Here is a 25,276-nt window from a genome sequence, read left to right as displayed (position 1 = left end):
GCAGTCAAGCAGCCAACCTTTGAGTACTAGTTATTGTGAACAAAAAAAGTCAACTCAGATCTGATGCTGCGTTAGGTGCTGTGCTAATAGGAAAAAAGAGTATTCCAGATACGAGGAGTTTATGGCCTTGATAAATGATGGGAAGCAGAGAGGGAGGAAACAGGGCACAAAAGGGATGAGCAGCTTGTCTGAAATGGGTACAAAGTGAAGTGCTGGGCTGGAGTCCTCTGTGCTTCGTGACTTTCTGTGATTCTTCCTGTAGCAGAAGCTTAAGGCTAGGTGGTACCTTGTGTGGCTGTAGAGATCCTGAATCGGCAAGCAGCACGGGAGAAGGTAAATCAAGTTTAGCCCGCGTTTCGTGGCTCAGTGCATAAATTGCCTTGATGTCTTCAGGAGAGCAAGAGAAGATGACACGTGAGTTAATGCAGTGGCCTTACATGAGGAGTATGCTGTTTATACTGCAGTGAGGAACCGACAGACTAGGTTCTTAGTTCATTCTTAACTGTCGCTCATACTCTAGCTGTGGACTCTCTTTTGGCCTTCACATGCTTTTTGGTATCAATTGGAAGAAAAAGCATGAGTTCCCTTTTGTGCTTTAGCAGTTTTTGCTCTCGAGAGACAAAGATGTTTCCTCAATTGCGCTTACTTCTCCAAAGCCTCCTGAAGGCAGTGGGAACCCTGCTTTTAATTTCGGCAGCCTTTGGAGCCAGCAGAACTGCTGTGTACCGCTTTGCAGCGGAAGTGGGGCAAATGCCCTGCGACCCTCAAGCAGGAGGGCGCTAACATTCCCAAGGGAAGCCCTCGCAGGTGGTGTGAGATTTTCTGCCTTGTAGGCTACAGAGCCGTCAGTGCAGGAGCGCTTCTGCTCCCACACCTGCGCGTTTTGTGTAAGCCTATGCCACCTTCTCAGAGCTGGATGCAGAGTTGAGCTGTACGTGACTACCAAATGGAGGACAGAGCCAAAGTCCTGCCTGCCTTGTCACCAGTGCGTCATGAAAATCAAGTATTTGGCTCTGCTGTGTTCTTTGATACATGCCCTCTTCCTCAGGCTGCTTCTTACCAACCGAAAGCAGAGCCCCGAAAATCTAAGGGGGTCGATTCCTCCTCCTTGCACAGGCCCAGTGGGTTGACTGCTCCTGCCACTTGCACCAGTAGTCACTTCACTGGGCTCTTTGCACAAAGATTTCAGGTGACACTGTGGTACAGAATGCTACATCTCTCCCCTTGAGATGGGAAGAGAGAGGGCAGAGTAGAGACACCAGGGATTTTGGATGTCTTTGGTGTTGGTGGTCTAATTTTAGATAATGTGGGGAGTCTTGGTTCCAAAAAACGCTTATTAACTCTCTCAAGCTGAGTATCCAAAACTGGAGGCTCCCTAATAACGCTAAGCACCTTCGCGCTCACGGAATGGGAATTCTTTGCATTTGGCGTTCAGGAGGAAGGATCACTGAGTGTCTAAAGCATTTCTAGCGGTGTCAGTATTGGCCTTCACTCTGCCTTTATGGGGAGCCATAGAGAAATGGGATGAGATCTTAAAAGAATCTAGTACCTTGTGATATTGCCTCCTCAGGAGAAAATTTTTCAGTGCATCATATCTGTGATAGCTTATTGATCAGAATGAGCCAACTTTCAAAGGAGAAGATAATGCTATATATTTTACTTAGGATATTTGTGCAGCTGCTAAACAATTGCACCACAGTGAGCAAACTCGTGGCAGCGGCGGGTGGAGGGCGCACTGTTCTCACGGATGTCAGATTTTTCACTTCCTGACAATGCACTTCGGAAACAAAGCGTTGTTTTCCAACAGGTTAAGTCCTCATCCACCATTCTAAGCCAGCAGGAATAGAGAATTTGAGGTCCCTGTCCTAGACATAGCCTGCAATTCAGTTCCATTTGGCCTGTCACCATTTAGTTTTCTGCACTGTAGCGGGTTAACGCTATGAGGTGCATTAAAGCTTGGTTGGCCAAAGGTGTTAGAAAGATCTCTTAGTTCTCGGTAAGAAAAAGATTTGTGTGGGGTAGCAAGAAGTAAAAGGAGGAGGAGGCAGAATTCTCATCTGAGTACTTTCACTGGGGTGTAGAAAAGCATAAGGAGAAGTTTCTCTTCTGACCACAGGTTTCAGGTGCTATTAAAGATACGTTATCCTACGGGTGGAATTCCCAATAAATAGATCTTGCAGTTTCTCCCTATTGCATTTGTGTCACCTTCACCCTGGATATATGTAATGTCCACTTTCAGAGAGCAGGTTGCAGGAGTTGTAGACGGTCTCAGAGCACATCAGCACTCACCGGCTGCCTCTTGATGACACAGTGTTTCTCACCTTTCTCATACTTTAACTAAGACCCTTTTGCGCCCCCTCTCATCCCCAGTCATTGATAATACAACCATTAGACGCATCTAGTGGAGGCAACAGGTCCTGGAGCTTGGGCACACTACTGTGGAAGGAGCTGCTGCAGGAATCTCATGGTTATGGGCCAGAAAACCCCAAACCAACAAACCCTGAGGTTTCCTTGGGTCATTTGAGAGTTGCGGAGAAGGGGAGAGGGCAGAAATCGTTCTGGTGTGGAGGAGGTAGAGAAAATGAACTCAGAACAATCCATTTGATGGTAAGTCTCAGTCCTGGGCTTTGCTATTGACTCTTTGATAAAATGAACATCTGCTAGCAAAGGCTAGCACTAGCAAATATCAATTAGCTGAAGGCAGAGCATTGTTTGTATCATCGTCTTTTTGGTACTTACTCTCTAATACATTTAAAGCCATGTGTGCATGTATAAATTGAGGTTAGTGAAACCATGTGGTATCATGTGGAATTCTGCATCTCTTTGCAATGGAAAACTTTTCTTACATCCTCCATGTCCTACTTCCTCCTCCTCCTTCCAGTTTTAAAGAGGCTTAAGTAAAATTCAAATAAAGGAACATGCTAGAATTGGAAAGATAATTACGAGGACAATATCCCTCACATGCCATGGAATTCATTCCCTCCTGATGTGGACTCTGGATTTGTGTGTGAAAGCAAAGAAAAAGCTTTTATTGGTGCCCTGTCATTAAAACAGTTAGAGTCTGCAAATCCTGTACAGTCAAGACAACAGTTGGATTATGTTTGAATTATATAAATGAGCAACGTGTTTGGCTTAATCACAGAAGCTGCAGAGGGGAAAAGATTTATACCACCTCATCCATCTCCCTGCCAGTGCAGGGCTGTTCTCTCCAGAGTGCTTCATAGGTTGTTCTTTGTGCAATGTTATTTGTGCAACGTGATGAATCTTCCACTGCTTCACTTCCAGTGAAGCACCATTTCTTAATACGTTCAAGGGCGTAGTAGGCCTGCTTCTTTTAAAATAGCATGGTTGCCAAGAGATCATGTTCTCAATGTAGACTTTGTAGAAAAATTGCTCATCTTAACATGTGGTCATCTGGGGTTATCAGAGCTGGATAAAATGATAGGGAGGTGCCATATGTCACCATCAAAGTATTTCCTCTGAAACTTTTGAAAACAAGTTTTCAGCCTGGTTTTCTCAGTATCGTTGGAGAGCTCTTCCTCACTGCTTCCTTCTGAGAGTTCAAAAATAGTTCTACCCCGTCACTCATGGTCATGCTCTCTGGCTTCTTCCTTTGTGCTGCCATGTTGTTATTACTGACTTGATCAGTAAAAGAGCACTTCTCTTTGGTCACATTTTGACTGGTGGGAAATTTCCTGTTGAAATAACTGTTTTGAGAAACTCAATTGCAAGAAACATTGGCGTTCTTAAAAGAAAATCTTGACGTTTTGACAGAAAACTGAAAGCTTTTTGCCTTATTTAGAGTGTTGTGACTTTTTTTTTTTTTTTATGGGTAGGGTCCCCCACCCACCCAGAATAAAAAGGAAAACTTCTCTTGTAAATGAGAAAGCTTTTCTCACTGGCTATAGTTAATGGCTTACATAGATTTCTGGGCAGTTGAATGCGTTCTCCTAGGTGTCACCAGGTTACCTTTATTAATGCATCTGAACTCTTTCACTCTCTCCCCCTAGATATGCCAGTCTAAACTACATGAGAAATTCTGGTCAGTACCATATCGTGCAAAAAAACTTTTATCTGTGTATTTAGCATTCTTGCTGTTGTCCATCCAAGGTCTATTTCAGTATTGTTTCTTCCAAGACTTTAGCCTCTCAATGAGGATATAAGTGTTTGAGCATTTTTTCCTGAGCGTTCGCTTTGTAAAGTCACTCAACAGTTTTCCAGCAGTGATGTTCTAGTGGCTTTTTTTTCTTCCCAAAATACAAATCTTAATGAAAAAGCTGTTATGCTGTTCAGTTGTTCCTTCTCACAGGTCTTTCAGGTTTCCGGTTTTCAAAAGCTGTGAACTCATTGAGTTTTTCTATAATCCAGAAGGAAGAAACTCCTACTTCTCCTCCGCTCCCCCTCCCCCAATTAAGAATAAGTGTACCTACTTAATATCTCCCAAGCAAAACAGTTGACATTTTCTGAACAACTTTTACTTCACTCCAGTGACTCAGATTTTGATCTTGTGTCTTTTCTGTCCTTCGTCTCTCTGTAAAGATTAGTCTATTATATTTTTGCTCCCTGACATTCACAGCGTCCCTGACATTCACATTGAATCCTATCTCTAAAATGTCATTAGCAAGATGCTTATTCTACTTTGAAGTTGCTCCGAAGATATGAATAGGAGTTTGCAGTGTTGCTCTTTCAAAGCAAACTTCTTACAAACTAAAGTCTAAAACAGCACTGGATAAAAAAAAAAAAAAATGTTATCCCTACATTACAGAAGAAGTTAAAGGGTTGAAGGCTAGTTACAGCTACCAAACAGTTAATATATCCCTCCTGAAAAGGAGGTAACTGAAAGAAAAGCTTTTTGCCCTTCCATTCCCATAACTGGACACCAACAACACTGTGAGCAGCCCAGAGTGCTTCAGAGGCCCATTGTCACAGGGAGCTCATGCTTGGGCATCTAAGGAGAAAAAGAAGCTGTGTTAGCCTGTGGTCCCGGCCAAGCGTGTTTCCTGGCCTTTAAGGTCTTGGGCCAGATCTTCAAAGGTATTTAGTCTTTTCAAAAGCAGATTGGCCTAGTGAAGGATTAAAAAGTGCATCTCCTGCAAGTTGGGTATGTTACTCGATTTGATTTTAATAGGCCTTGTGTGCCTAATAAACGTAGGTACTTTTGGAAACACCCATGGCCCCTTTATGCACATGGAGGGCCTTGGTGCCTTTGGTCCATGCTGCCCGTCTTTGCCTCTGTGTTCTCAGAAATGCTTTCTCTTGACCAAGCCAAGGGTTGACTCTAAAAAGTAACTGCATTAGTTTAGATGAGGATCCCTGTTATTTAAGCTAAGTTGTCTGAGATACTTGACTAAGCCTGCATCTCCTCTGTGGTCTCAAAGAGGAGCTCTTTCAGAAGACAGTTCATCACAGGCTAGGGCAGGATGAGGTACCTGTGTCTAGAACCTAGAGCAACTGGAGGAGGAGAACAAGGAGCCTAGAAGAACTGCTTTAGAGGAGAGCTTAGCTGATCTCACTCATTTTATCCTATGCCACAGCTTCTGAATTGAGCCCCAGGAGTCTCCTGTTGTCAAACTGGTGTTTGTGGCACTCTGGAGTGATTTCATGCAAGTGTTGTGAAAACGGCAAAAACCACAGGCGTCCTAAAATGAACACACTGTATTTCTGGAACCCTTACGTAAAACAATGCTGCTTTGGTTACACTGGACGATTGAACAGATACCTAGCTTAGGGTTATGCTCTTTATGATGGTGCTTTAAGCCATCTAGAGAGAAGGTTGAATCATTCCCCTAGGTTATATTTTCATGTCCCATTAGAACAAAATCTTGGGGCGGTTCTTTATGACGCCATTTGCCATGACAGGGGGAGTCTTAAAATGATTAGAGAGCTATTTACAATAGTGATCAGTCAATAAGCAGGAGGAGAAGCCAACTTTATCAGTAGCCTGCAGTATAACTCCCGAGTTGCACTCTGCCAGAGCAGAAGAAAATAAAATGCTAGTGTAACAACCCATGGAGGCAGTCGGGATCACAAAGCAGCCATCTTTTCTGTAAACTGGATTAGCCAGAGGCAAAATGCTTTCATCAAATTGCTGATGGCCAGGCCTTCATTTTTTCCCTGTATTCAGAAAGCTTTAGGAAGTGGAAACTCAGATAAAGAGAAACGTTCTGCTTCCAAGTGTTCGAATATCGGTTCCTGCAGGCACTCTCTGGGGATTATAGTATTGTTTAGTAAGTCCCTGACTGAGGGATTTGGAAAACTGCAGAACTGCAGTCGTGCTAGAAAATCACCGTTGTTGGCGCAGCAGCAGCAGTAGTGCCTGGGCCAAATGTCTTTGACCGCATTAAGAAGGCAGAGCCACCGTTAGAGAAGTAGCATCTTGGATTTGGCCTGCAGACAGCATCAGAGATGAAAAGGTCAGAGGACCTCACTCCTGCTGCAGCAAACTGGTGAGTCTCTTCCTTGGTCTCTTCACTGCCCGCTTTTATACCAAAGAAAAATTACTTCTACGGTAAGGGCTGTGGTAAGGCAGGAGTTATTTCCCCCAGCGGTGATGCATTGAGTCCTGTGTTGAGCCAAAGTTACTGAGGGCTTTCTTGAATTAACTACAGTTCGTTTCGGTCATTTTCTCTGGGGCTGTTCTCTGCTGGTGTATGTCATCAAATAGGAGGCTAGAGAACTTGTTCTATGTGGCATCCACCCAAAACAAGGCAAGACTTTGGTGGTTGTAGCTGAATATCGCTTTGTTGTTAAGGCCATGGCACGGTTTTCAACACATAGGACGGTGGATCTTCAGTCTTTGAAACCCTAAAGTGGCTTTCCATGGTTTTGGCTTCTAATCCGTTTCCTTTGTTGCTTGGGGGGGTGACAGCAGTTTCTGTGGGACTTGGGCCAAAATGAAAACATATCTCTCTTCATCAGCCTAGACTCTGTTTCTTCTATTATAGCAAGTGATTGTATTTGGTATTGTAGGAAGGATATATATTAGAAGGTAAAAGATGTCTCCTTGGGCAGACTATTTTTTGGTGTCCTCTTTAAGGGAGACTTTTCATGTGCCAGCCCTTCCTTTTGCTCTCCCACTATGCTGCTCCTCAAGTGAGAAACTATTAGAAGTACAGTGCTGTGAGATGAGCGTAAACCTTTTCCTCAGCTAGCTGATGCTCTTGGTAAACCGTCAGCACTGCTATATCCTGGAGATCTCAAATATGTGTACGGAGACTGAAGATGAAGTTATTGCTAGTTATGGGAAGCGGTTTTAAATGAGTTTATTTAGTTCACACCAAAAATACACCTTTGAAAATAACCTATATATTGTGTCATGACACAGAACAAAACATACGCTCCCTTTTTTTGGTACTCTCTCACACATTTTGATGGTTTCTGTCACCTTTTGCAAGCTCGAAGATTGAGAAATAGGACAGCCAGTGTATTAGTTTGATGGGCCTGTGTTTCCTGAGGGCACCCAGCATGTCCTCTCCCATTTCGAACATGGGGGCTTTGACTGCTTTATGAGTGGTAGCTGCTAACATAGACAGTAAATGGTGACTGTCCTCAGTGAAGAGATGAGTTGATATAGTTCCACTGAATAGCTTTAGTCCCATTGTAAGTTACTGGAAGTAAGGCCGGTTTGCGTAAGAGACGTTCATCCAAATCGGTGATAGTTCACAGCTTAAATTCCCTTATAATTCCAATCTGTCCAGAGGCACTTTCAGCAGCTCTCTAAAACTTACTCTAGCATTTTACATAGTTGGCTAGGTCAAATCATTGTTTGGTTTTGTTCTTCTTGTTAAGGCCCCTGAAAATAATCAACCTCTGTCGGCATAGCAGAAAAGCAAGATCTTCCATCATCAAAACTCACACTAGTCAGAGGTCTGAGTCTCCATTAAAGATCACAGTTCTTGAAATCCCGGGTTGGATTCAGCAAGACCAGCACAGTATCTATGTTCCTTTAAAAAAAGAAAAGAAAAAGAGAACACACACACACACACACGCGCGCGCGCAGAAAACATACGAACTGTCATGGATTTTCAAATCTGGTATGTGACAGGTCTGCTATTTCAGAAATGGGAGTGCTACACTTCTGGAAAGGCATGGTCCTGTAGTGGCAGCGTTCCCAGTTCCAAGTATTCCTGTCTCATCAAATAAGCTTTGAGAGAAACAAATGTTATTTCATCAGTATCTTGAAAGGCTCTGAGTTTGTTTCATTTTGTGTACTCTGTAAATAGCATAGACAAATTATGTTACAGGATGGCTTAGCAATTGCAGGGCACGGTCAGCTATCATCTTTTGTAACATGGCCTTGCTCGCGGCTGTCTAGCTGCCAGCAAATTTTTTGTATTGCTCTTGCACAGATTTTCCCCACAGGCAAAATCCCATCCATCTTTTTTTCTGCTCCATAAAGAGGACAGCAGGAGCTCATTCCGAGTTGTGCTGTCCCTTTGTTTTAGCCCTCTTCCAGAAATGAGACCAGAAGAGATGAGCCTCCTGCAGATGGTGCACGTGTTTATTCTGGAGGGCTGGTGGCCAGTTTGCTGCCATTCAGTGATTTACGCAGCGCTGAAGTGAATTGTTGCCGCTCACGGATTTCGCTGCTGCTTCGCTGTATTTCCCAAGAAAATAATTTGGGAAAAGGAAAGCAAAACCAACACTGTTGCTATTCTGAGTTTAGATGTGTAAAGCAGCATTTAGAAAACCTTCTCCTCCATCACATGGTGTTTGGTCCTAGAGCTAGCAGAGAGGCTTTCTAGCTGTGTCCCAGCTAACGGCTTACTGGTGTCTTGTAACGTCCAGGCAGATTGCTTTTGTGAAGGGCAGTTTCCGTTCCACATGCTTTCTTCTCATCCCATTTCAAATATGAAGTGGGAAACTGCACACTTACGCTACCTAGTTTCTGAGAAGAAAGCCATGTTATTGGATAGGTAGTGCTTTTAGGTCCTCTTGAGATGAGATGAATCTGTGCGTAGTTCCTGAATGCTCCTGATTCTTCATGTTTACTGATAGTTTCTGGTATTTGCCATCTTTTGTATGTAAAGTTCAGCAGGCCAGGCCCACTGGAAAAATCTTGCAAAGGATTTCCGTGACTGTTGTGAGACTCCCTCACGCTCTTCTCTGTGTTAATTATTTATCCTTTAATTAATTTATCCTTTAATTAGCTTATTAATTAATTATCCTTTTCACGCAGTAGTTTACTCTCTATATAGCTGCGATTCGTTGTGCACAAGAAATAGCAATAAAAGTAAATACTGAGCTGGCTGGCCCTTGATCATCTGGGAATCCTTGCCTTAGGGAAGTACATAAGTAGCATCTTCGAAGAGCTTATTTACAACCTACCCATGAGGTTTTTCTCCTTTCAAAAGCCAGTTATAAGGTGTGAAGCTCTAAGCAGGGGAGCATGATTGCAAGGACTGTGAGAGGAGCTTTGATAGGAAGAGATGGCTTTGGGCTCATAAGACATCCCTGCAAATGTATGATGCCTGTAGCATTAGGGATCAGGAGGTCTAAGCAAGTGCCACAAGGTGACTCCAGAACCTCCAGAATATCACACTCCAAAGTAGATGTACCAGTCAAGGTTAACCCAACAGGAGAAGAGCATGTCAGCTTTCCTAAACCGGCACCTTAAGTTTGCCTCATGTTATTACCCCGGATCTGTCACTTGCCTACAGAAATCTCGGTTGGTGTCACTGTTGCTTCAGGCTGAAGCAGGATGACTCAAGGGAGTGTGGATGGAGCTTCAGGGGCTGCTTGAGCTACTACCTCATTGGCATCTTACCTCAGGTAATGAAAAGTTTCCTATTCTTAATGCTAGCCCCCAACATCATTACAAACCCCTACTTCCTTCAGACTTCTCTGCACCTCCCTGTGTTGGTTTTCAAGTATTAAGGAGGCCGTACCTTTACGTAGGTGATTGATTCCTTCCCTGTCACTTCTCTCCTGAGATCCGAAATTGGATTTCGCAGAGGTACCGCTTGCCTCTAACTGATAAGAAATGTTTGTTTCTGGCAAGATAGATTTTCTGTCTTGAACCGCTCCTCTCTGCCTTTATCTGCCCCCCCCCTTTGGTATCGTTCTTGCTGGGTTTTGTCTTCATTTTTCTGTCTTCCTTCTTTCCTCACTCTCCCCCCACTTTTTTGTCTACTTATTTCTCCTTCTACTTTCTCCTCCATTCTTCCCTCAATCCTCCAGTCTCTTTTCCCAGTCCCCAGCCCACCCACTTCCCTGAATCCCTCAGCCTGATGCTGATGCAGGGCCTGCACAGAGAGCCTAGCACTCTGCTGCCGGCTCTGACCTGTGTGCCCTGGTCAGCTGTGGGTCTCTGAGAGACTGGAGAAGGGAGAGGAGAGGAGCTGGCCAGAAGCGTCTCAGTAAAATGTCTTTTTTTAAATTGGGAAATGCTAATTACTGGAAAGCAGAACATTTCCAGAAATGTGGCATTTTCACTGGCTTTTTCTGGAGGAAATTTTTTCAGTCCAAAATTGGTCAGATTGGTTGGGGCTAGCACATGTGATTTAAGAGATCCTAGTTCAAGCTTTTGCCTGCCAATTTCCGGAGGGGGCTTATGCCCTGGTCGTTATTTCTTGGCAGACTTTCATTTTGTATAAATAATTAAATATTCGCTGGAGCCAATCAAACTCTAGGCCAAACAAATTGTAGGTGGAGCATTCACCTGCAACATGGAACCCTCGGCGGGGGCGTTAGTGAATTAGCCACTGGGCTAGTTGCCACTCAGTAGTTCCGCTTCTGCTGTTGAGTTTTCCAAGTAAAATCTGTTTTTTCTTCTCCCCTTTCTAATCTATTCAAAGTGCAGGAGAAATAAATACCCCGCTTTGTGGAGAGCCACCAGTTCTCTTCACTTACCCTTTGGATACAGGAATGAGCTTCTTGGGAAGGACCGAGGTGGACTAACCAAAGCCCTGGGGAACACCATGATCTTGGCTTTGTCCCCTGGGTGTCTCCCCTGGGGACTTGCGCTGTTTCGGCAGGGGTAGGAGCGTGTCGGGAGGCAAACTTCTGCTGATTGAGGAGTAAAGCAGAACATCTGGGGTCTGCAAACCCCTGCATCGGTCTAACTTGAAGAAGGGGTTAGATGAGCAGCACAAAGCGTGAGGCCGGGGAGGGCTCCGTCGCCGCCCGGCATCCTCCGCAGCCCGCCGTTGTGAGTCGGGCTCGCGCCAGCCCCTTTCGAAGCCGAAAGGGATCTGCGCTGCGCGGAGCCTTTGTTTGCCAGGAATCACAGAGACCGAACCTGGAGCAGCGATCCTGAAAAGCAGCCCCCTGGCACCTTCCTCTTTAATATCGTCTTTTTTTTTTTTTTTTTAAACGTGCGTTTGCTTGGCTGTGACTCTCAAAGTGCAATTCGTTACAAAACTTTCTTGGAAAAAGTAGCCTGCGTGGAGTGACTTGCATTCTCTCTGCTTTTGCAGTACTGCTCGTCCAGAATGAGAGACTTGTATCAAGTCTTTAATTTATCTCAAAGCTTTAATCCGTCATTTCTCTATTTCCAATTCCATTTTTATAATAACAAAACTTCCTTTTATTTACATTGGTGAAGGCTTGAATTCATAAGCTGTCAGAGTGATTTTAGTGTAGAATAAGGTTTTATCACTGCATATAAATATATTTAGCCTGAGATTCATTCTGAGTCACCTTTTGTGAGCTCAGAATAAACGTAACACTTTTTATGTGTACATACCACTAGATTTAAAACCAGATTTATGACATTCACTGCCATTGTTATAGAACAGGGGGAAATACAGGGAATATTTTCTCAGCGTTTAAGGCTGCGCCCACTTTGAAATAATAAACCGTTCTCTCCGACTTCAGAGTAATTTTATAGACATATTTAAAGAACCCTGTGAGTTTGTCAGCTGCATTTGTAAGTTTTATACTTGGCCAGAAAATGACACTTTGGAAAATGTTCTTTAGTCATTGTTGTTTGTATTAAAATACAGCCTGTGGACCATGACCAGAATGAGAGCCTCGCTGGGCTCTCGGGACTGAGCCTACCTGCCTAAGGGATGGTCCAGGGCCCGGAGAAGGTACGCCTGAGCATTCCAGGCAGAAAGCATGTTCTCCTTTTTCTTCCCTGTTTTCCAAGCCTTATTGCCGACCGAGAAGACGGGCTTCTAAAGGAGCCTCGTCAGGGCCCCAGAGCAAGTCCGCAGCCCAGTGAGGAAACGGATGCAGATTCCCAAGAGGTCCCGTTTACTGCCGTTTTGGTGTTCTGCTCAGAGCGCCGAGTTACCTTTCTGCTGCGCCCACTGACTTGGCTAAAACTGCCTTGAATGTCCTTGCCTGCTGGATTTTTCCTTCAGCTTGTTCAATTTTATCGGCAAATTTGTTTGGCCCCCTCCTCGAGCAGATGTTGCTCATGCTCTCCTTTCCCTTGGAAAAGTTTGGAGAAGTTACGTCTGGTGCTGTTAGCTCTGCAGGAAGCCCTCCGATCGATTTATCAATTGTGCTGTAAAATGAACTGTAGCACGGCTGTATTTTTATTAGAGAAGTGACACAGACAAATTTTGTCACCACAATCGCTTGATAGCTTTCTCACCAGGAACCGGGAGCGCCTTTGAAGCGAGAGTGCCTTTCAGTTATGGATGTCCTGTCTTCTTTTTAGTTTTCTTGTCACAAAAAACACATGGTAACGACCAGCTTACGTGAAATTGTTAGCGAGTGCGGCTTTCTGGCCTGGCTGGAACACGTACAGCAGGAGTGGAGCCAGTGGTGGCTAGGTCAGCAAACCAGTGCCCCCCATTTGCTTTGGCGCTGGGTAAGGGAAGGGTGAGTTCTGCTGGAAGGTGACTTTGCTGGGATAGTGTTGTGGGTGCAGGGGTGTGCGCGTAGCCGTTTGCACCTATTTTCCATATACTAAACACTGATGGTGTTCAGTCCGTGGTGTCTGTCACCTTGAGGATCTGAACAGTCGATCTAACGATCTGGAAAAAGCAACAGAAAGAAGCGAGCCTGTTTTGGGTAGGCCAAAGGGGGATACCCAGGGGCTTGCGGCTTCTGTGGAAAACGTCCAGCGGCACCCAAATTGAAGGATGCCGGAAACCACCGTGCACGTGTGGAAGTTTCCGTGTGCAGAATACGAAGGTGTGAGTTGCGTTTTCCACATGTGTATGAGCACGTGTTTTTTTGCTTAGTACACCCTCATGTATTTGCGCTTTCTGTGTGCGCCGCACGTGTCTGAAAGGGCAGGTGATTTCCGTGTGGGCCGCATGTACTTGAGCCTATATTTTCTACAGGCAACACCTGATCTTCTTCTTCATTTAGAGAGTCAGGATTCCTGGGGGAGGCTATTGCGGAGCTTTCTGGGTCAGACCCTGTCATGACGGATACCGGTGGTGTTCCTCCAAAGTCAGTGTACTGGCACTGGCTTGAGGTTTGACCTCTTCTTTCCTATGTTCTTTTGTGGGAATATTTCTGTCACTAATGTGCTCTGATAACTGCCTTCCAGATATATGGGCATAGGTACCAGTGAACTTATTTCATGGCTGCTTTTAGAAGACACGTTTCTTAGACTATTTTTGATTACCTTTGTTCTCTCCTTTCTGGCAGATTGGGCTTTTGATGTGTTTGTAATCACGTATTATTCCTTCAAGGAAGCGTTTGGAAGCTCCTTTCATTTCTAAGGCAAGCTGTCAGCTCTAGGGCCGTTACCAGTTTTGCAGTCTCGCTTTACGTAGTTTTAATTTAAAGGGCAATTTCTTTTTTTACTTTTTCCTTTGGATTTCCTTCCTTCCCCGTACCAGGAGCTTTGTTCTGTGATTAGTAACCTGATTGCCAGATAATGGAATTGAACCACAGTCCCATAAGTGCAAGAGCTTGCTCATTACCCATTGCATCTGGCTGTATTTCATGGCATTATAAAGAGATTTTATTTTGCCTGGGTAAAAAGAGCCAGTAATTGAATTCATGCTAAAACATTTATTTTCCTATCCAACAGTAGCAGATGGCTGATGGGCACATGGCACTTAAAACTTTGAATGAGATTTGTAACGTTTAAAGGAAAATTCTGGATGGCTTTTGAATCAACCTCTACACAGAGAGGAAGATTTCTGGACGTTGTCTAGTATGAATTCAAAACGTAACTGGGACAAGCTCAGTGACAACAAAGAACTGGAAAGTTCCACTTTGTTTTTCTTTTTCTGTTTCTTTTTTTTTTTCCCCCCTGGATGCTAAAGCTAGGCAGGACTGTTACAGTAATCTTGTCTAATCCCTTGAATGTCACAGAATTTCAGCCAGAGATTCCCCTGTTGCAGGATCGTTTGGTTTTGATTTGGCATAGCCGTGAGTTTTGCTGTAGGCCACCTGGACAGTTTCTTGATGCTTGGACGCACATAGACATAGTGTATTTCAGTGGATTCTTGACGTTACTGACTAAAATCACCAGAGTGAAGATGGTTCCCAAAGGAGCGGGGCCACTTACGTTCTCAGAGCAGAATCAGAAATATTTTTACCGTGGAAAGCACTTAAGGCTCTTGAGCTTAGATGCACATCTTGCTTTATGCCACAGCCGCTCCGGACTACATGGAGCGCGTTCAGAGTAGAATCAACAAAACCTGAAGCTTTTGAAGTGGCTGCAGGACTAGGGACGTCTGGAGACCAGTGGCTGCCTTCCCGGAGGGAATGGGAGAGCGAGTGCCTCAGGTGCTGTCCCGCTCTTGTGCACGTTGTCTGGTTTTGTGGCTCAGCGTCTTTCTCCCCTAGGGCCTTTTGTGGAAGGGTTGTATGGTGTTGCTGGGGAGCTGAAAACCTGGACAGTGGGCTACTGTCCCTCCCCATCGCTGTTACTTGGTGGGGTGTCCCAGGACCCATGCAAAATAGTAAGACTCCCAAGAAAAGAAATCCCGCCAACTCTAAGCATACCTTTCTGTATGAATCTGGCTTAAGTCACCTGTTAATTGTGTCAGAAGATGGATTTTTATACTCTAGTTTTACTGTGCCCCTAACGTACAGAGCCGGCATTTTTCTCCTTCAGGCAGGCCCCAAATCTGACATCGTGGTTGTTCTGAATGGGAGGGCAGTGGCGTGAGCAGGTTCTGGAGCGGTGTTTTTGCAGGCAGCTAAGGTCATAACGTAAGAATACAGAGTGGCCGTGTCAGACCCCAAATCTGTCTAGTCCAGTGCGGTGTCCACAGTACGGCCCCTCAGAGATGCCTGGGGACATAACGTTCATAGAGCAACCTTCCCTGGGAGAGCTCGGCAGCCACTGGCGAAGGGACTGTCTAGATCAGGGCTTGCAGTTGGTTTGGTTTTTAATGGGGTGATTTTCCAGCTTCTGTAGTATCCCATTGAGGTCAGCGGTTCAGTTAAGCGCTGTGTGGAAGGGTGCCTCTTATTTCTTTCAGTATGCTACGTCGTCGTTTCCCTGCATGCCCCAAGCTCGCTGATGGGAGAAGAAGCAAACAACAGTCTTCACGTTCATCTTCCCCACCCGTGAGCTTACAGACCTATACTGAACTACACCTGTGCTGTCTCTTCTCCAGGCTCAACTGTCCGTAGTTACAGGACCTCTTTTTAAACCAAGGCAGGTGACATCTTGATTATTTTTGACACCTTTCTTTTCTAATCCGTATCCTTCTTCAGATGGGGTAACTGGGACTGCACTCAAATCCTTGATGCGTGAATGGTGAGATGATGAGAGTCACATGAGTGAACGCACGCCTAACTGTTTTTCTGGAGAAGGAACACAAACGTTAGCAATAATAATCCTGGTTTTAAAAATAAATCCTCCCTATGGCTACTTGCAGAGCTGGTAGCTCATCTTGAGAGATTACAGTTATGTGATTTTCTTGTATCCTAGGTAAAGAAATCTTAGATTTAAAAACAGAAAGACATTCTGAACTGCCTGTAAATTCCACGTAGTCAGAGTAAGAAGCTCAAGAACCATTAAATACTTGAGTCACTTGTTAGGGGCAGCATTTTTATCTGCCGTATCTTGATTTAAATTGAGTGCGTCATATGGCATTAAGGAAAATGTGAGTTGTATCTTGAAAGACAGCGTAACTCATAAATAGTGCAGCCATAAGCTAGTTGGTGGCTTACTTATAGCTGGGCAAATCTAATATCCTCCTTAGCTGTAGGATATGTGGTTTTCTCTGTATATTCCACGCTCCTGTAGCTGTTGTAGAGGATGGTGAATTTGCCAGTTGCCATGAGCTCATTTCTTGCCTTAATGCAGTTAATATAGATGAATGTGTTTTTAGGGGTTCTTTGAAATTTCTCTCATATTTTAACGGTTTTCTGAATACAATTTTCCCCTGGCGGAGAGACTCTGTGGAGAAAACGACTACAGGCCGAAATATTTATTGAATTACAGACTATTTATCACTGAGTTTATTTTAAAAGACCCATATGAGGCTTCACATTTTTTGGCCAGTCTCAGAAAGATATACAACTAGATATGAAATTTCTTGCAAACGACACTACCTCATAGCAAATGGCTTTACTGAGATTTGCCCAGAAAGATTTAAAGGAGAATGCCAGGAAAAATTATATTCTAACTGTAGCCAGGTTTCACTGTCAGGAGAGGAGGAGACAAAAAGCCTATTTCAGGAGCAGTTGCAAGGATTAATTTGAAAAATAACGTTACATCCATGTATATAAATTTGAACTGAGCACGAAATGCTCATTAATTCAAGGAATCAAAGAGTAACTGTGTAACTTTCAGCTGTTTGACATGCATCTAAACAAACCACTGGATATTTTAGAAATCATTCAGTGAAGTAAAGATAGCAGTAAGATCTTAGTTTTCAATACTTGGGAACAACAAATCGGAAAGCATTCAGATCAGCTCATAGACCTTTCGCAAGTACCGGTGTTCGCTGGCATCAGAAGCTAAGTGGTTTATTTCCAGGGCAGCTTTTATAAATTCCAAGAGGAATAAATCACCAAAACCATTTACTTGTCTTCAAAGCAGCAGAAAGGAATAACTGGCAACAAAATAGGAAGATGTACTTTAGACAATGATATAAAGTAAGTTGCAGAGAATGACTTTACCGTTAACAAGCTGTGGGAATCTCAAAGTTCTGATACGAAGTACCCTCACGGCTTTTTTTTTTTTTAATGGTTTTTAAAAGAAAAGTGCTTGCCGTGGAGTGAAGTGATAGTCGCACGGGCACGTGCATGCACGGATTGGAAGCATTTAAAAAATGCCAGAGATCTCCCCCTTGCAGAGATTGCTAAGCTTCCAGCTTGGCTCTGGAATACAGTGCCATATAGTTCCTGCCCCGTGCTAGAGAGAGAAAACTCGGGCAGCCTGGCACTGGGAATTGGAAGACTAACTCATGATGGGTTTCTCCTTTCACTTGCTCTTTTTTACAAAGAAGATACGAAGCAGCTCCACATACAAGAAAACACGAGGCCGCTCCAGCTGAGAGCGCACGTTCCTCACGTAGAACATCCTCGCGGCCTGATTAATGGCACGTTTCCCCTTGATTTATAGCCCTACCTGCGTTCAGGTGGCATCAGAAGAGCAAGGAAAAATGTGAATGAGGTTTATTAATAGGGAACCTGTGTTGCTGCTCCTTGACTTTTGCTCAGGTTTCCCTAACCACGATCAGCATACGAAGCAAAAGAGGTCCAGCACACAAAGGGCCAGAGGAAGGGTGGCCGGCTCCGAGCCGCGCTGCGCGCGTGGCTGGTGCCTGAGGCGTTCCACCAGCCGCTCTCCACCTGGCCTTGCTGCGTCCACGCTGGTGCGGCGGGGCTCTGCGTCTTGCCGGGTGGTGGCTGGATGGGTACTCAGACAGTCCCGCCGTTCTCCCCTGCGTCTTCAGTCTGCCTGTACTGGGCTGCAGGACCTGTCAGAGCCCCTCAGGCCTTGACCTGTGACGGTTGCTGCAGTGAGGAGTCCCATGCTTTTTTCGAACATCTGATAAACCTTTTGTTTGTATATTTACCCTGGAAGTGTAACTAGTTACCTGGGATACGTTTTCAATGCGGTACAGTGACGTAAGCAGTTAGCTCTGTGCATTGGCACTATCTGCAGTCTCTGAGTTCCCGCAGTGAGAGCGGCAGGGGCCGTGAGCAGAGGTGGCCGACAGCGCTGCAGCAGCTGGAAATGTTGCCTCTGCTGCTCTGCCACCAACCTCCGGTGCCGACCGGTATTGGCGTTTATATACGGACGTGACCGTTGGTTGTAACGACAGCTTTAGCCTTTTGCTTTGTGTGGAGTGAGCCGTGCCTCCCCGCTCTTCATCCTTTAGCAGACCTGAGTATAGCTGTGGCAGCAGGTTTTCAGACGTGGCCTTCCGTAACGAAGCAGTGGTGCTCACCTACTGGGTGCTCAAACTAACGACATTTAGGTGCAACTAAGTGGAATTTTCCCAGTAGCCTGGGTGACCTAAGCCGGGCCGAGGTAGCCTGGGTACACGCTCCCACCTGCCTCATCACCGGCCCTGCAGAGCCCAGCTTTACCGGGAAAAGAAAAACTGGCTGACAACAAGCAGGCCTCTTGCCTTCCTCGTTGTATCCGAACTGTAGTTTTCTGTTTTTTCTTTCCACTTGTTTGTGACAAGTTAGGGAGGTTCACTCCAAAAACAGCCAGGGGCCAGTTGTCAGAAAGAGCGTTTCAGGTTTTTCCTGGCAGGCCCTGAGTCTTGGAAGAAAGCTGCAGAGCAAACCCATGTCCTCCTGTTTCCAACGTGCTCCTTAGCTGGGCGTGAGGGAGTCTTGCTATTCCACGGCTGTAGGACTGGAGCCCTGTTCCCAGGTGTGGGACACTAGCTGTGGCCTGCCAGGTTGTCCAGCCGTTCTGCCTCCTCGTCATCCTGTTAACGTGGAGTCCAAATGGATGCAGGTCCTGCTCCCGCATTGGAAAGGTTCTTTGCAGAATTGTTTTCAAGATCCATTTAAAGATCAGTGGAAGACGTCTAAGGGGGCTGTTTAAGACTAGATTTTTCTGAAGATAGTTTGAGTCCAAATATGCAGGTAGGCAGTTGGTAAGATTTGAAAAGGGGAGTGAGGTGCTCACGTATGCAAGAGCTAGACGCGTCTGTAGTTGCAGTATGATTTTCAAAAGCGTCCAGCTTAAGCAGGAGCTGAGCGCTCAAATTCCTTTCAAATCCAGTGAGGTTCCTAGTAGCATCTTCAGGTGAACAAACAGCTTTGAAATTCGGTCCCTTGTTCCTGCCCTGCCACTTCTGCCCATCTGCCCTTAGTTTCATTTGCTGAGCAGCCCGAGGACGTGGGACCCGCGCGCTCCACGTGGCGTCTCCCATCGTGTGTCCGAGCTCGTCGTACAGGCAGTGGCTCTGGGTACGAGGGTGTCCTCAGGATACCCCTCAGAGGAGAGCCTGCAGCATTTCCCTTCTGTGGAAGTGGCTTAGAACGGCCTCAATGCAGCGTTAGGAGCTGCGGTATGTCTCCTGGGAAGGCTGTCTGCAAGGTACCTATGGGACTGCCGCTTGCCCAGGCTGTGGGTGTCCACAGCCAAGCAGAGGCTTTGCAGATGAAACAAGTGGGAGTTTCGTACTCAGAAAATCCAGAGCTAATCTTCTCGGTATTTTAGCTGGAAGAAACTTATCCAAGAAAACTATAGGCAGCTGAACTAAAAGGACATAAGGCAAGAAGAAGAGAGGAGAGCAGGGTTCGGTGTTTGCTACTGCTAGTGCCCTCGTGGCCGGTCTCTGTCCTACTGGGAAAGATTTTGATGCTCCAGAGGCAAATGCAATACCGTAACAACGCTGACCTGTTGGGGCCTTACTCAGACCTTCAAAATGATTTCAATATCAAATTAATCTTTTTTTCATCCATAAACCCATCAGATGAAAAAATTGTGCTTATATTCAATTTTCTGCTTTGTTTCTGATATTGACATTGTAGTCTATTTTGTTTATTTTCATTAATTTCCTTAGGAAAATATTTGCGTTCTGCAGAGGAACAAAGGACCCATGCAAAAAGTTTGCCTTCAGCGCTTTTTTTAGTTGGTGCTAAATTTTCAGCGGTTGTTAAGAGCAGCTGGCCAGGTTAGGAGAGTTCAAGCATGCATCTTCTGTGCCATTTGCACTCTGAGTCTGCAGCGAAGGTGGAGAAGTCTGCAAATTATTAAGCGTTTGGCAGTGCCTTCTAGTTGTATTAGGTTATAGCTGCATCAGTCGCATGATTAAGAGGAAGTGACAGGTAAGCAAAATGAGAACAAAAGGCTCATGCTGTTAGAAGCAAATGTCACTGTGTCATACAGACTGTACCTACATACCACTACTCTGTCTGCACACGCATACGAGAGAAAGGAGAAATGCAGGCAAGAACATTTGTCCACATGTCAATACGCGTGCAGATGCGATTTGTGCATTTTGCATGCTTTGGCATTTATCTCATCTACACACTCCTGTTTCTTTGCGTATCACCCAGTGTGCATGTGTAATATGTGGCACAGGTAGTAACAGTACGCTGGAGATGGAGCACAGTAATGCGTTAGTACGGCCCGTTGGTCTGTTTACTGGCTTGAAATTTTCTATTTTGTATTTTTTTTCGATGAAGAGTTTTTTGGAAAGGTGTTTATCAAAATTCTAGAGGCGTTGCTCCTCTATTTTCTTACAACTTTCTGTGGCTCTCGGGGAAGTACTAAGATTGAATACTGAGGACAGAGAAGACTACATTTAGAGCTTTGTTTTCTGAATAAGTTCTTTTCAGTGGTATCATTTTATAATGCCTTTTTTACGTTACAAGCTGTGCAACTAAGTCAGAGCCCTTTCCCAAACATCCAGTGATTACAACCCTTAGTTTGTTAGATGTTGGTCTATCACACGGGCAAAGCGATCGAGGTTTCTCAAGTTAGCAAAGGTGCCTGTCGCTACCAAGAGTCGAGGAGTTACCTGGCTAGGCCGGCCACTGGAAGTGGTTTGGAGAGGCAGGTGCCTGACAAACCACCTTTGAGTGCCTGGAGGAAGGTGAGTCTATGAAAGCCTTCACAGAGAGCCACCAAAATACGCATCTCCTGCACGTGCTGCTCTGTGGACGGGACAGCAGCGTGCAGCCCGTATCTGTTGTTCCAGAATCAGTACTGCTAAGCCTACAGGCGGCTTTGAAAAATCTCCGCTTGGCTGAGAGCCGCAAGGCATGTATCACAGAGTGCAGAGACCTGATATAGTCATACACAGAAGATGATGAAGGTTTTGGAGACCCACATCACGATGTTGCCAGGTGAGACTTGATCTGGGTGTACAGCAGGACAAACTGGTGCCGTTAGTCTCCTACTTGTTCACTTTTTTCCACGTTTTGGGATTGTAATTAGCCGGCAGAGCATGCCGAGGACTGCCCCAGTGCTGGCTGCTGGACAGGAACACAGCACACTACGTTCTTGAGCGTCTTTTGCAGGTTTGGCCATCCCATATCGTTCTCCTGACTATCCTGGCAGAGAGTTCCAGCCCTCCAGCTACCCAGGTGAATGTCATTGTGTTCCCATGTAACCCGCAGTTGAGGTTGGGGAGAGAGTTCAGTTACACTTGAAAACATCTCAGAACTCAAGATATGTGTGCGCACGCCTCTGCATGGTTGTGCACACACGAGAGCAAAACATGAACACGCAGAGAGATTGCAAGTTGAGCGCTGAAGGTAGAACAATGTCCAAGATCACCTAAGTAACGTTAATTCACCTCTCTGTTCCTCTGCGATACTGTCGTAGGCTGTTTTTTTCTGCAAGCCAAGGAGGCCTAGTTTAATGGTCTCATTCACGTTCACGTAAGAAGGAGCATGCTTTCATGCTGGGGAGTCACATGAGACATCTCCTAAATCCTAAAGGGTGGAGTTTTGCACCCTTGAAATGCCCAAGTTAAGTAAATTTAGAAAATATATAGACTAGCCTGAGCCCGTCTCATCGTATTTTCATAGGCAGAACATGAACATGCCATTTAACTTTCCTGCTGCCATATATATAAAGCTTAAATCTACATATGTCATTCTGCTCATAGGCTCTTTGGAAAGAGGCTTCTTGCGCTGGTAACAGCGACAAGTAGCTTTGTGCTGCTGCTGGATAGGGCGTTTTCTTTTCTTCATATATATAGTTGAAAAGCACAGGAAGGCAGGAGCCAGTACTTCCCATGTGTCCAAACAGTGAAGAAAGGACTACTGCTTTCATTTCATTGTCAAAAAACTATTTCTTACAAATTTGCTTTTTGAACTTTCTGATCAAGTGACCAGACAGTCAAGACTGATGAAAACTCGAGCGGCCAAAGAAAATCATGTTCGTTACTTTCTTTTCACTGAAGCACTAACAAGAGACTGTGGATGGTATGAAACTGGCCCGAGTGTCTGATGCCAAGGTAGCAGAGCTGGCCAGCTGGGCTGCTCAGGGATACGTTTCCGGCTGCCGTTGAAGTGGGTGGCTGAGCTCCTCCTTATTTCATTGGAGCCAGTATTTCACACAGGTGTCTGACTCTGCAATTTCATATCTTGGGATGCTTTATGGATTAATAGTGTACAGTCTACCTGTGTCTCTTTCTGGCAAGTATACCTGAACAAGTCAGATATTAATGCCTAGGGTATTCTGTAAATAGCATTCATGATCTTGCTCCAAAGCAACTTTCCATGAAGCCATTTTCCACTCTGTTTCTTAGAGACAAACAAATATGTAACACGACTCTGAGGCTCTTTTCCAATATTTCATTTGCTGGTTTTCAAGCATCATTCTGGGAGCAATGAGACAAGAAAAGAGTCTTTTCTTCTTTCAAGGTCTGCAGTGAGCAGCATAAAGCCGCGCACAGTGGATTTGGAAGAAGCTTTATATATTATGACAAGTGAGTGTATCTCCAGGGTGCTCTGCTGTTGTGGAATGTAGTTATAAGCCAAATCATCCATTAAGTTACTGATGTGGTGAGATTTCCCAGGTTCTTAGAGATGAAAAGCACATCGAGAGACACCCGAGACTCACTTCTTCCAAACGCAATGAAGTAAGATCATCAGCCTAAATTCCACCTGTTAATCAAGAGCATAATCCTGCAATGATAGCCTTTAGGAATCCACAGGGCTTTGGCACTGCTTTGGGTGGAAGGAGCCTGACTGAGAGTTTGAGGGTCATGCGCTTGATGTGAGCCTCAAAGTGTTCCGGCTGAAGCAGGAAAAGAAAGCATATGTACTCTTTGCTCCTGGGGAAGCGCTTGCGGAGTTAGGGAATGCGTGATTATGATACTGTTTCTGCATGGAGGGAAAACTTGCCTTTTTTTGCCGTTCTCATGCTGTGCTATCTCATGTCATGTCTCTCTTCCTACTGAGTCCTCAAATTCAGCCTTTCCGAGTTTTCCGTGCCAACCAAGGGTGTGTGTGTTGGAGGGGGAGGTGGTTCTGCGGCGATACTATTTGTATCGTGACAAAAATGATTTGTCATTGGTATGCATGCACTGATGCACATCCATACATTCAGGCAGGTAGAGTAAAAGCCACCATTTAAGCCTAAGAACAATCTGAAAGATTCTCGATGGCTGAAAATTAGCAATTAAACTTCCAGTATTGATTATAGACTGATAAAGATACTTAAAATACGGAGAATAAGCCACCTTCTCACTGATAACTAGAGGACAGTACTGCTGTAAGTACTCTCTGCTTGTCATGTCTGCCGTCCAAGGGGTGGTACATACTTCCTTTAATCTTTTTTTTAATTTGCTGTCAGTGTGTGTGTACTTGTCTGGGTACTTTTCATACCTATCATCTACTACTAAGATTATGTCTTTGACTTCAGAAGTTGTATTTTGTTAATAAGCTTCTGTAGGAAGGGGACAGATTCCATTAAAAAGATTGCAAAGTGAATGAAGAATGAAAAAATAAAAAGAAAGTGCAGCAGCCTGACTAAAGAGACAAAAAGAGAGTGCAGTGCCGAAACAGTATTGAATACTATGAAGATACCTTAGCCAAAATGCCCTTCCGTAATCAAAGTGACTCAGCACTAAAGCATGTCTGTGAATACTTCTTAAATAGACAGTGCACTTAAAAAAAATTGTCTACAGGGGAATTGTTTGTTCTAAGGAGTCTTTTCTGTGTGCCTTTATGTACAGGCACTCCTCCTTTCCAGGAGGAGCCAGTAACTGTAACTCCAGTCCTGCCAGAAACCGTAGTTTGGAGCCTGGTTTTAGGTAGGCTTGGAGAGAGCTGAAATAAATAGTGAAAAAGAAAAAAAAAAAAAATGGTAGCCTTCTGAAGTTAATAACAGCACCAAATGGGAGGCTGCTAAGCTCTGTGCCCGGACCGAAGTCTCAGAGAGAGAGGCAGTGCCTGGAGAGTGACCCTGCAAAGGCTGCGGCGGTCACTGTTAGCTGGTTGCTAGTTCTGTCCTCGGTGCCTGCATCAGGAGCCCCTAGAAAGGGGTGGCATGAAGCACCAAGAGGGGGCTGGGAGTAACGCCAGGGCCTGTCGTGGCACACTGCTGCCAGCCGTGATCTCCTGGAGTACAACGGCCTGCAGGTGCCGTAACTGGCTTCAGCGCATGACGCGTGATTTTGCCGGGTCTCGTGACAGTGCAGAAGTGCCTGGCGCTGCTGCCGTAGGCAGGCCGGGAAGCTGCTCGCAGGTTCCAGCAGCGTGTTAGGAAACTCACCGCAGCGTTGTAAAAGAGGAAATAGCCAGCAGCGTTGGCATTGGAAAGAGCTGCAGTAAATTTGAGTGGAAACTGAAAAGCCATTTCAATGCTCTCCCGTATATCTAAAGTTAAATGTTGCTTAGTTTCTTGTATTGAATTCTTGTGTTAAGTCCTTGAAGACAGAAAACAGGTGAGAATTTACAGACATTCATGAGGGCTGTATTTAAATAAAAACAAAAAGAGGAGAGTTGATTAGGGAACACAGTGCCACGTGTTTTTGTGGGGGAGTGGTTCTTACATCTCTGTGATTCTGTAGGTGGGATTTAGTTCTCCTAAACTCTGTGACGTGACTGAGAAGCTCTATGAAATTACTTTGTTTTCAGTTTTACAGGACTTTCCTGTAGAGGTTTACATCTAAGAGATACAAGCTTTGGAGAAGATCCTCTTTTCAGGTAACAGTTCCCATGAGCCACAATTATTCTTTTCTATATATCGCTCATTTTTATATATCTGCTTTTCCTGCTTGTTTTGAAACAAGCAAACAAAGCCAAGTCTCTTATGCTACAGAATCGTGCAAAGTAATCCAAAAGAAGACTTTGTAACACTTTTTGCATCCACTTTAATGAATCCTAATTAGAAACCTGTGCAATGATGTTATACTGATTGGCGGGAAATTGGTGAAGGAAATAACCAGTTTTCAATCAACGTAATTGATTGCTCAGGAGATTTGAAATCTAGAGAAACGGCATTGCATCTTCTGCAGCTGTG

General features: G+C 44.9%; 1 protein-coding gene across 1 annotated transcript in view; it reads left to right on the top strand.

Annotated features, from left to right (window-relative positions):
- The window catches only part of LOC138067052 (uncharacterized), a 385,190-nt gene that overhangs the window by 321,129 nt on the left and 38,785 nt on the right, over positions 1–25,276 (top strand). Inside the window, exon 11 of the mRNA XM_068940999.1 lies at positions 24,892–24,960. The gene's annotated coding sequence lies outside the window, so the exon portion shown is untranslated. The remainder of the gene's footprint in view (positions 1–24,891; positions 24,961–25,276) is intronic.

The sequence above is a fragment of the Struthio camelus genome, chromosome 4 (genome assembly GCF_040807025.1).
Source record: "Struthio camelus isolate bStrCam1 chromosome 4, bStrCam1.hap1, whole genome shotgun sequence".
Taxonomy (NCBI): domain Eukaryota; kingdom Metazoa; phylum Chordata; class Aves; order Struthioniformes; family Struthionidae; genus Struthio; species Struthio camelus.
Note: the sequence above shows the minus strand (reverse complement) of the source record. Positions and strands in the feature narration are given on the sequence as shown.